Raw genomic sequence first — 11,129 nt, forward strand, 5'->3', positions numbered from 1 at the left:
ATAATCACGTCTGATACAGTTTTTTTCACTTAGGCTGGTGTCTAGTTTTTGATTTACACATTGGTTCGTAATTGTTGTTGTGGTCTTCAGTCCTGAGACTGATTTGACGCAGCTCTGCACGCTACCCTATCCTGTGCAAGCTTCTTCATCCCCAGTACCTACTGCAACCTACATCCTTCTGAATCTGCTTAGTGTATTCATCTCTTGGTCTCCCTTTACGATTTTTAGCCTCCACGCTGCCCTCCAATGCTAAATTTGTGATCCCTTGATACCTCAGAACATGTCCTACCAACTGGCCCCTTCCTCTTGTCAAGTAATTACATGACTTATTAAGTAGGTCTCTAGTTTAGGGCTACTATAGTTTGGAATGAAAAAAAGGACTCTTTCTATATTTCTGAACTAAAAAAGAGGTTAATTTTATTCAGTAGCTGAACAAAGACCACCAATTATTCACTAATCACAGGAAAGTGGTAAAATGAGTGCAATTTACCGCCATAAATAGTTTTCACTTAATAATATGTGGTAATCGTTTCTGTACAAACATTTGATGAACATAGTGACCTATAAAGGAATAAAAATGATATTCGCCATGAAAACACAGTTTCAAAACTCCACTACTACAATAGCAATATTTACTTTGAGAACCACTGCCTGTTCACCTATTGTTGATCTGTGAACTTTGAGGGGCCAGGGAGTGGAGGAAGAAGCACTAGACTATGCAGTGTGAGTAGAGGTAGGAGGTAATGCTTCTGCTATCATGCTCAGTTGTACCAACCATTTCATGTGGTGTAAATGACATGTGAAAGTGATAAGGTTTTATAAAAGCTTACCAAAGTTACATTCATGTTCAAGTACAGTGTCTATTTGCAGTAATGAATATGAAATACAATTAAGACTGTTAAACACATTTATTGCTAGGTCTCAAAGGTTAGCAGCATGCAACATGGAATGTTCCAATTTCTGCTGCCAAGTATGTATTAGAACAATAAGGTCATTGGCCAAGAAAAGATAAACAAACTACATATATGCTTTATTTCTACATTCAGATATTTAAAAACAATTATTATTATTATTTCCCGCCATTGCTCCTGGTTTACGGTAGCCCAAGAATATTTTTCTGTAGAGCTTACCTTCCTTAATAGCCGTTTACCATTCATTACATAGCTTTGTAACTAACGTTTTTGTGAGTATATTGTACTTTCAACAGTCCTAGAAGGGATTTAAAGACAAATTGTTCCTTTGTTTTGGTCACTGATTCTGCATTAGGGAGAAAAGTCTTCTACATTTGCTTTGTGGAATGGAAAAGCAAAGAAGAATTCAACAATTTTTAGAATTTTCGAATGGCAAGAAGAATGTCTGAATTTCGCAAAACATCTGGTCTACATTTTGTGAACGTGAAGATTAATGAAATCATAGTTATGTTCACACTCTTCATTCACAAACTTTTCAGGCAGTTAAATTCATTAAAACATTTCCCATCATCTGTACGTTCATCTCTGTCCAAAAGATCTTTTATGGTGCATCTACATCCTTTTCAAGCAGTAAAATTCATTAAAACATTTCATATTATGTCCAGATACACTTCAATACAAGAGATATTTAATTGTTGATTCACATCCTTCCACTTATATCCAACCACTTCTGAATATATCCTGTACATTTTTCGTAGACTCCAGCTACTGCCGCAGTAAATTTGGCACATTCAATATCCAGCCCGTTTTTACATTTCTCTTCCAATAGAGCTTCCACTCTTAGGCACATAAATTTATTGGCCTCACGAACAATGAGTATGTTGTAAATGGACAGAAGGATTCCAAGGTCTCCAACAAGTGAATTAGTTTCTTTCCCAAGCTCTGCTTTGCATGAATGCAATAAGCTGAAAGTATTTGTAAATGGTATAGATATATCTCGCAAAATTCATTTTACAAAGAATTCTTAAGATTATAGTGGGTGACTGTGAGAGCAAGTATGGTTTCAGAGTAGGGAAAATATGGATGAGTCGGTGTACCCCCTGAAGTAACGGTAACCACAGTGTTTTGCTATGGGATAGCATTTTTTTCTATCCAATATCGGCAAATTCTGAAAATTCTTGAAGTTCAGGAGTCTGGACTGTATAGTTCTGTAAATACTGAGACTGTTTGAAAATTATATTTCCGATATCAATATCCAGTTTGTCCTCAGACTGAGAAACGCAACTATTTAGAAAGTTACCTAAACATCTGATCCCAGTTAAAAGTTCACTCCCTAAAGTATAAGTTCCGAAAAAAAAACATTCTTCCTTTCTGAATTCTAACCCAGCTTACAAACGTACTATCTCTTGCAAATGCTGTACATTTTCAAGGAGTCCCTTATTCTGAGCGAAAATACTTAAAAAAATGAAGACATAACGCTTGCAATCTCATTAGGTTCTTGACCTAATTAAATTAATTTGGATTGCAAATCACCAATTTTCCAATCAATCTACTGAATAATGATGGGAAATATTTTTACTCATTCATGGTTACAGCTATCAGTAGAAATGCCACAGTAAGTTGTGTCACTATCTTCGAATCTCTTCATAGCACTTTTAACAGAGTAAGTACCAAGCATTGAGGTAATTATTTCTTCTATTTTCGTTCCTGAACTCGAAAGCTTTTTTACCCCACTGGAATCAGGAAATGAGATCAAACTGGTTTTGAATTCTATCACTTTATAGCTGTTATGATACTTCACAACACAAAACACGAAAGTGCCTCCAGTGGCACACAAAAATCAAATGGTTCAAATGGCTCTAAGCACTATGGGACTTAACATCTGAGGTCATCAGTCCCCTAGACTTTCAACTACTTAAACCTAAGGACATCACACACATCCATGCCTTAGGCAAGATTCGAACCTGCGACCGTAGCAGCAGCGCAGTTCCAGACTGAAACGCCTGGAACCGCTCGGCCACAGCGCCGCAGCGGCACACACTTCATCTTCTTCTTTACTGCTTGTCTTCACGAAAGCTGACTTACTTTTGAAGAGGGTGCTTCTCCTGGGATAGGTCTTTTGTGCTTTTAAGCCTTCAAGTGTGTATGTAAACTCACTTTCGAATTCTCCCCTGCCACTTCTAAAAAAGGATATTTTTCTTGCTATTGTATAGTAAGCATGCACTTCCTTTTAGGCATAAATACCATATAACTCTTCCAACGGAAACCGAACAATGAGTGGGAGAGGAGGGAAAATAGAATATAGATTGTCACTATGGGAGGAATGGTACAGGAGAAAAAATTTCCACTGTCTTGCTCAGAATTGACAACGCAAGCCTTGATCCCACATCTTACCGATCACCTACTGTACCACACATTGCACAAGGTTTCAAGAACGAGCCGTTTAAAAACAAATGTGATATTACCTGTGATAATGAACATGACATTAAATTAAGCTTGTTGTAACACTGTTACATCGCTAAGGTTGGCAGTGTTCAGCTACAGCACAAAGTTTACTAACAAGTAATAACATAACAATCCAGGCAGTGACCAGACATTGTGCACAGAGTTTAACACTCACTTATTACATCGTTCAGTTTTGGCAACGTGAGATGCTCCTCAGAAAATTTGCTGTATAATTTATCTCTGAAAGAAGACAAATCAAAACTCCAGACATTTTAACCAATTTAAGAATTTCTCCTGGAACCAAAGTTCAGGACCCAAAAAGAGAACATGCCTGAAAACATCCAGATGTATTTGAGCCCTGCTCTAGTTAGTTACTGGGGAATGTTAGCAACTCTGGAGGACTTACATAAGTTCAATTTGAAACATGTTTCGTCCTATTGATTATATATTTGCAATATCTTGCACGCACTGACAATTTGTTGTGAACAAAAGCTTTCCGATTGCTATTCGATGCACCACACGAACGTTTTGTGCATGTCCTTCCTCTTATACACGAAGGGCCAATGTTACATTCTCAATATAGATTATTTTTATTAATTGCATAAGCTGACCGATTGGAGGGACATTGTTTGTATCACAAGATAGTGCAACACTAGAAGCTCTTGACACGACTGCTGACTGAGGGATGGCAGGCAGCTCTAACTGCAAAATCTTATCCATGCACTGCCGTGAAAAGCTTACTACTTCCCTTGATTGGTTTTCATCCTACTCAGAATACCGCCCATTTTTCACTCATTTATTCTTCTTTGTGCTCTTAGGTCTGTCTCTGTGCAGCACCTAATAAATTGCTGCTGGATGAGGTGATGTCATAGCTGGCACAGTCAATTACGATTCCCTTGCTATATCAGCCCCCCTACATGAACCATAGACTTTGCCGTTGGTGGGGAGGCTTGCATGCCTCAGCGATACGGATAGCTGTACCTTAGGTGCAACCACAATGGAGGATGATTGACTGATCTGGCCATGTAACACTAACCAAAGCAGCCTTGCTGTGCTCGTACTGCGAATGGCTGAAATCAAGGGGAAACTATGGCCGTAATTTTTCCTGAGGGCATGCAGCTTTAATGTATGGTAAAATGATGATGGCGTCCTCTTGGGTAAAATATTCCGGACGCAAAATATTCCCCCATTCGGATCTACGGGAGGGGACTACTCAAGGGGACGTCATTATTAGGAGAAAGAAAACTGGCGTTCTACAGATCGGAACGTGGAATGTAAGATCCCTTAATCGAGCAGGTAGGTCAGAAAATTTAAAAATGGAAATGGATGGGTTAAAGTTAGATATAATAAGAATTAGCGAAGTTCGGTGGCAGGAGGAACAAGACTTCTGCTCAGGTGAATACAGGGTTATAAATACAAAATCAAATAGGGGTAATGCAGGAGTAGGTTTAATAATGAATAAAAAAATAGGAGTGAGGGTAAGCTTCTTCAAACAGCATAGTGAACGCATTATTGTGGCCAAGATAGACACGAAGCCCATGCCTACTACACTAGTACAAGTTTATATGCCAACTAGCTCTGCAGATGACGAAGGAATTGAAGAAATGTATGATGAGATAAAAGAAATTATTCAGATAGTGAAGGGAGACGAAACTTTAATAGTCATTGGTGACTGGAATTCGATAGTAGGAAAAGGAAGAGAAGTAAACGTAGTAAGTGAATATGGACTGGGGTTAAGAAATGAAAGAGGAAGCCGCCTAGTAGAATTTTGCACAGGGCATAACTTAATCACAGTTAACACTTGGTTCAAGAATCATAAAAAAAGGCTGTATACATGGAAGAAACCTGGAGATACTTACAGGTTGCAGATAGATTATATAATAGTAAGACAGAGATTTAGGAACCAGGTTTTAAATTGTAAGACATTTCCAGGGGCAGATGTGGACTCTGACAACAATCTATTGGTTATGAACTGTAGATTAAAACTGAAGAAACCGCAAAAAGGTGGGAATTTAAGAATATGGGACCTGTTTAAACTGACTAAACCAGAGGTTGTACAGAGTTTGAGGGAGAGCATAAGGAAACAATTGACAAGAATGGGGGAAAGAAATACAGTAGAAGAAGAATGGGTAGCTTTGAGGGATGAAGTAGTGAAGGCAGCAGAGGATCAATTAGGTAAAAAGACGAGGGCTAGTAGAAATCCTTGGGTAACAGAAGAAACATTGAATTTAACTGATGAAAGGAGAAAATATAAAAATGTAGTTAATGAAGCAGGCAAAAAGGAATACAAACGTCTCAAAAATGAGATAGACAGGAAGTGCAAAATGGCTAAGCAGGGATAGCTAGAGGACAAATGTACGGATGTAGAGGCTTTTCTCACTTGATGTAAGATAGATACTGCCTACAGGAAAATTAAATAGACCTTTGGAGAAAAGAGAACCACTTGTATGAATATCAAGAGCTCAGATGGAAACACTATTCTAAGCAAAGAAGGGAAAGCAGAAAGGTGGAAGGAGTATATAGAGGTTCTATACAAAGGCGATGTACTTGAGGGCAAGATTATGGAAATGGAAGAGGATGTAGATGAAGATGAAATGGGAGATATGAGACTGCATGAAGAATTTGTCAGAGCACTGTAAGAACTGAGTGGAAACAAGGCCCCAGGAGTAGACAACATTCCATTAGAACTACTGACAGCCTGACAAATCTCTACCATCTAGTGAGCAAAATGTATGAGACAGGCGAAATTCCCTCAGACTTGAACAAGAAAATAATAATTCCAATCCCAAAGAAAGTATGTGTTGACAGATGCGACAATTACTGAACTATCAGTTCAGTTTAATAATCCACGGATGCAAAATACTAATGCGAATTCTTTACAAACAAATGGAAAAACTGGTAGAATCCGACGTCGGGGAAGATCAGTTTGGATTACGTAGAAATGTTGGAACATGTGAGGCAATGCTGACCCTACGGCTTAGCTTGGAAGCTAGATTAAGAAAAGGCAAACCTATGTTTCTAGCATTTTTAGACTTAGAGAAAGCTTTTGACAATGTTGATTGGAATACTCTCTTTCAAATTCTGAAGGTGGCAGGGATAAAATACAGGGAGCGAAAGGCTATTTACAATTTGTACAGAAGCTAGATAGCAGTTATAAGAGTCAAGGGACAGGAAAGAGAAGCAGTGGTTGGAAAGGGAGTGAGACAGGGTTGTAGCCTCTCCCTAATGTTATTCAATCTGCATACTGAGCAAGCAATAAAAAGGAAACAAAAGAAAAATTCGGAGTAGATAGTAAAATCCACGGAGAAGAAATAAAAACTTTAAGGTTCGCCGATGACATTGTAATTCTGTCAGAGACAGCAAAGGACTTGGAAGAGCAGCTGATCGGAATGGACAGTGTCTTGAAAGGAGGATATAAGATAAACATCAACAAAAGCAAAACGAGGATAATGGAATGTAGTCGAATTAAGTCGGGTGATGCTGAGGGAATTAGATTAGGAAATGAGACACTTAAAGTAGTAAAGGAGTTTTGCTATTTGGGGAGCAAAATAACTGATGATGTTCAAAGTAGAGAGGATATAAAATGTAGACTGTCAATGGTAAGGAAAGCGTTTCTGAAGAAGAGAAATTTGTTAATGTCAAGTATGGACGTAAGTGTCAGGAAGTCGTTTCTGAAAGTATTTGTATGGAATGTAGCCATGTATGGAAGTGAAACATGGACAATAAATAGTTTGGACAAGAAGAGAATAGGAGCTTTTGAAATGTGGCGCTACAGAAGAATGCTGAAGATTAGATGGGTAGATCACATAACTAATGAGGAGGTACTGAATAGAATTGGGGAGGAGTTTGTGGCACAACTTGACTAGAAGAAGGGATCGGTTGGTAGGACATGTTCTGAGGCATCAAGGGATCACCAATTTAGTATTGGAGGGCAGTGTGGATGGTAAAAATCGTAGAGGGAGACCAAGAGATGAATACACTAAGCAGATTCAGAAGGATGTAGGCTGCAGTAGGAGATGCAGTGGGAGATGAAGAAGCTTGCACAGGATAGAGTAGCATGGAGAGCTGCATCAAACCAGTCTCAGGACTGAAGACCACAACAACAACAACAACAACAACAACAACAACTATATCAGCTGCTGGATGAGGTTGTAGCGTCTAACACAATTGTCTTCATGGACAGGTGCGGAATTAAGTGTTTTCGTGATATTGGTGGTCAGTCACATGATGTAGTTAAGTAAACTGCAGCTGTCAAAGCAGTTCCATGCCCAGCCACCTGGGCTGATGTGCTTTTTTACATGTTTTATCCTAACTCTGTGTATTCCTTTTATTCCTTGCTTTTGTGAATTTATCACATTGTGTTTGCTCCTTACTGATTAACAGGTCAGGTAGTTCCGTTTGAGAAGCAATTCTGTTTTCTGCAAAGGATCAGTGGATTAGAGGACGATATCTCTCTTTTTTGATTAGCAATGGTGTCGGTAGATAATATACCCACAATAAAGCTGTTATTCCTCCAGTCAAGTTTTTTAGTGCTAGTTCTGGTTACAAGCACGTTCATGCAAAAGTTGGTCAACCAACGGCGAGCTGAAACCGACAAGAGTTTACCTCGATGTGATCTGGAACTGGAAGGGACTGAAACGCAACAGATTTGTATAGAGTTTCTGAGATGTCGGCAGAACCAACAGTGTTTTCACCCAATAACCTCGACCTGCGATTTGCACAGGTGAAGCAAGTGTCTGCGACGTCGGTATCATGGCCGATACAATGAAGTTCGTCCTCATAGTGAGCCAACTGGATCACCACTTCATGGCTGAGGTGCAAGACGTCATCCCTCGTATAGGTACATGGTGAAGGACCTCCTGGATATGGTAAAGTTAAAATTTATTAAAAAAAAAAGAAACAGCGATAATGACAGAAGCAAAGATCGACTGTAAGCAAAGACATTAATTATGAATGCGCAGTAAGGCGCAGACAAATGATCAAAAAACATCATTCACTTTTCTTTGTCTATGATTTTGCTTCACTCTCTCATATGTAGAAGGATGGTTAAGACGTAGTGTTGTAAGTATGACGTGCTATGAGTGTTTTGTATTATATGTAATTCTGAATGAGATAAGACTTAACAACAGTATTAAGTATTTTTATTGAAGTTATGTGAGGGAAGATGGGAGGATTTCCTTCATCCTGAGTGGCACTGGTGTCCTTGGAGCCAGTTGCCTGCATCTACAATTGAAATGTAGGAGATAAAGTCCATGGTCCTATTTTGTAAGATTAATCGAAGTATAAGAGCCTTCAGAAGAAGACAAATATTATTAAAATATATATAGTGATGGACACACACCCAAAAAAACAAGAAGTGATGCAAGATACAGTGAATGAAGAATAGCACAATTTCTTACATGCAGAATATTTACTAATAATGCACTTGTACTATCCTTTAATTTTTCCATTTTAATTATATATCCCTTTTTTATTGTTGTTATAAAACAGGGCACCGGTTGTAAGTAGGGTTTATTAAGTATTGTTATAGTAAGAAATTTCTATGACTTTGTTGTTAGTTATAAAAACTAATTGTCTGTATTTTCTGTCTACATGAATCACAAAGGGGATCAAGTAAAGCAAAAAGGGAAAAAGCTGAGGAGAAAATTTTCGAAAGAAATAAGATTTCGACCCAGGTTACGTAAAATTTTCCCTATTAAGCTGTTTTGTTCAGTGCAGCAAAGGTAGGATGGCTATGGAAGTTGGTTACATGGTTTCACTTGGTAGAGCCTCTTTTGATGTAGATAGAAACCTTTTCCTCATTATTCTCTTTCTTGAATATTATTGTGGAAAATTTACAAGAATTTTTCACTGTGATGTGCGTTGTGTATCATAGTAGATGTAAAACAGGCTTTGACATCGTGTAAATTATAATTATCAAGTGTAATAATTAGCATGTGAAATTTTAACATTTTTTGTGAAAGTTTTATTTTGGCATATTCATTCTAACATGCAGAAAAATATATATCCATGGCTGATAGCAATAGTGGAAACGCAATCAGCCAAAATGGCGTAGAATTGCGCGATCGAACAATTGAAATTCAGGCTCCATGCATGCATACTGTAGAAAGTTTAAGTAGATCAGACATGAATGTCGCACATGTGACAAATGATAGCGATGCTCCAGCAGAATAACTTTGATGGCACAATGTGCACAATTGATGTGACACTGTCGTGCATTTCCCAGAGTAATATATGCCTCATGAATGAAATATTGGAGAGGCATACAAATATCCTGACAACATGTTACGTACATCACTTGTTCATAACACAAACATTAATTTGAAAAGTACAGCTGAAAGCAACAGGTAAAACTGATGCACTGCTATGTCAGTTATTATGTAACATAAACATGAAAGTAGATAATATGAAAACCAGTCTCAGTGATATGATACAAGATACGGATACCAAAATTGATAATTTGACAAAGATACGAACACAGTAAAACAGCAGCAAAATATTCTTACACAAGATCTAAATACAATGAAACAAGAACAAAAATTAGTATTCAAGGATTTGCAAGACACGGTCTCACAGAAGTTTAATGATTTAGCCAAAAATTTTCGCATTGAAATCGACGAAAAATTTGAATGATATGAAAAAACAAGTAAATCATGAAGTACTTTCTAAAGTTAACAGTAACACTATGGAGTGAAAACAGAAGGTAGATTGTTTTAACGACCATCATGATCTAGTAGAGCAACAGACAAAGAAAATCACAGGCGCGAACACAAATACTGAACCCACACAAAACCAGTTGTGTTCAACAGTGGAAAAGGTACCACTGTGGTTAACAAACTAAACAAAGACTATGAAGGTGTACCTCTAGCTGTAGAAGAACTTACTTTAAGGGTAGCAACATTAGAAGTAGACTCAACATGTGCTAAGAAGGAGAGGGAAGATCAATGAAAATCTAAGTAATATCATAAGTCAAGCTGAAGCAGGTATGTGGCATAAGAGTAATACCACTGCAGAGATGTTAGTAACCGATTGTAAGTTATACACAGATGTAGCAGCAAAAGCTATTCAGAAAAAAGAAAATGAAATAGTGAACAAGGTAAACATTAACCTACAAGCTGTGGAAGATAGGATTCGGAATCTTTTAAAATAAAATATTACTGGATCTCGAAATATGGATGTAAATAATACACAGGGTACAGTGAACAAACCACAACCCGTTGGTATTCACCCACAAATTGCTACCAGTTCTACAATAGGTACGACTGACAGTTTTAGAGTGCAAAATGTAAACTTTCCCACAACTCCAACACCTGAGCAATTACCAATCGGGATTACAGGTAACCCAAAATAATAACATAAATACGACCGAAAATGCCACGCGTCTATCAACTATTTTTGCAGACGAAGGTTTTCTGAGACATCGACAGTTTCCTAATTCACTACCGAAAGTGAAAGAATGAATCCCATAGTATTTATCAGTGTTTTTCGTCATGTATTTGCACACAACTGGATGGAAGCACAGAAAATCAGATTTATCGAGGGATATACGCAAGGTCACGACCTTTTATACAATTTGAATGAGCTTTCCTCGACAAATACTGGGCTGAGACAGTACAAGAAAGACTCAGAAGCGAGGTTTTCAACCCTACACCATTCAATGGCAAATACGGCAGTCTAGCGGATACTTTGAAAATTACCTGAACAAGACATGCTACTGGACGATCCCAATATCACAGGTAGACGTATTAAAAATTTTGAAAGGTCGTTTACCAT

The sequence above is a fragment of the Schistocerca piceifrons genome, chromosome 6 (assembly GCF_021461385.2).
Source record: "Schistocerca piceifrons isolate TAMUIC-IGC-003096 chromosome 6, iqSchPice1.1, whole genome shotgun sequence".
NCBI lineage: Eukaryota > Metazoa > Arthropoda > Insecta > Orthoptera > Acrididae > Schistocerca > Schistocerca piceifrons.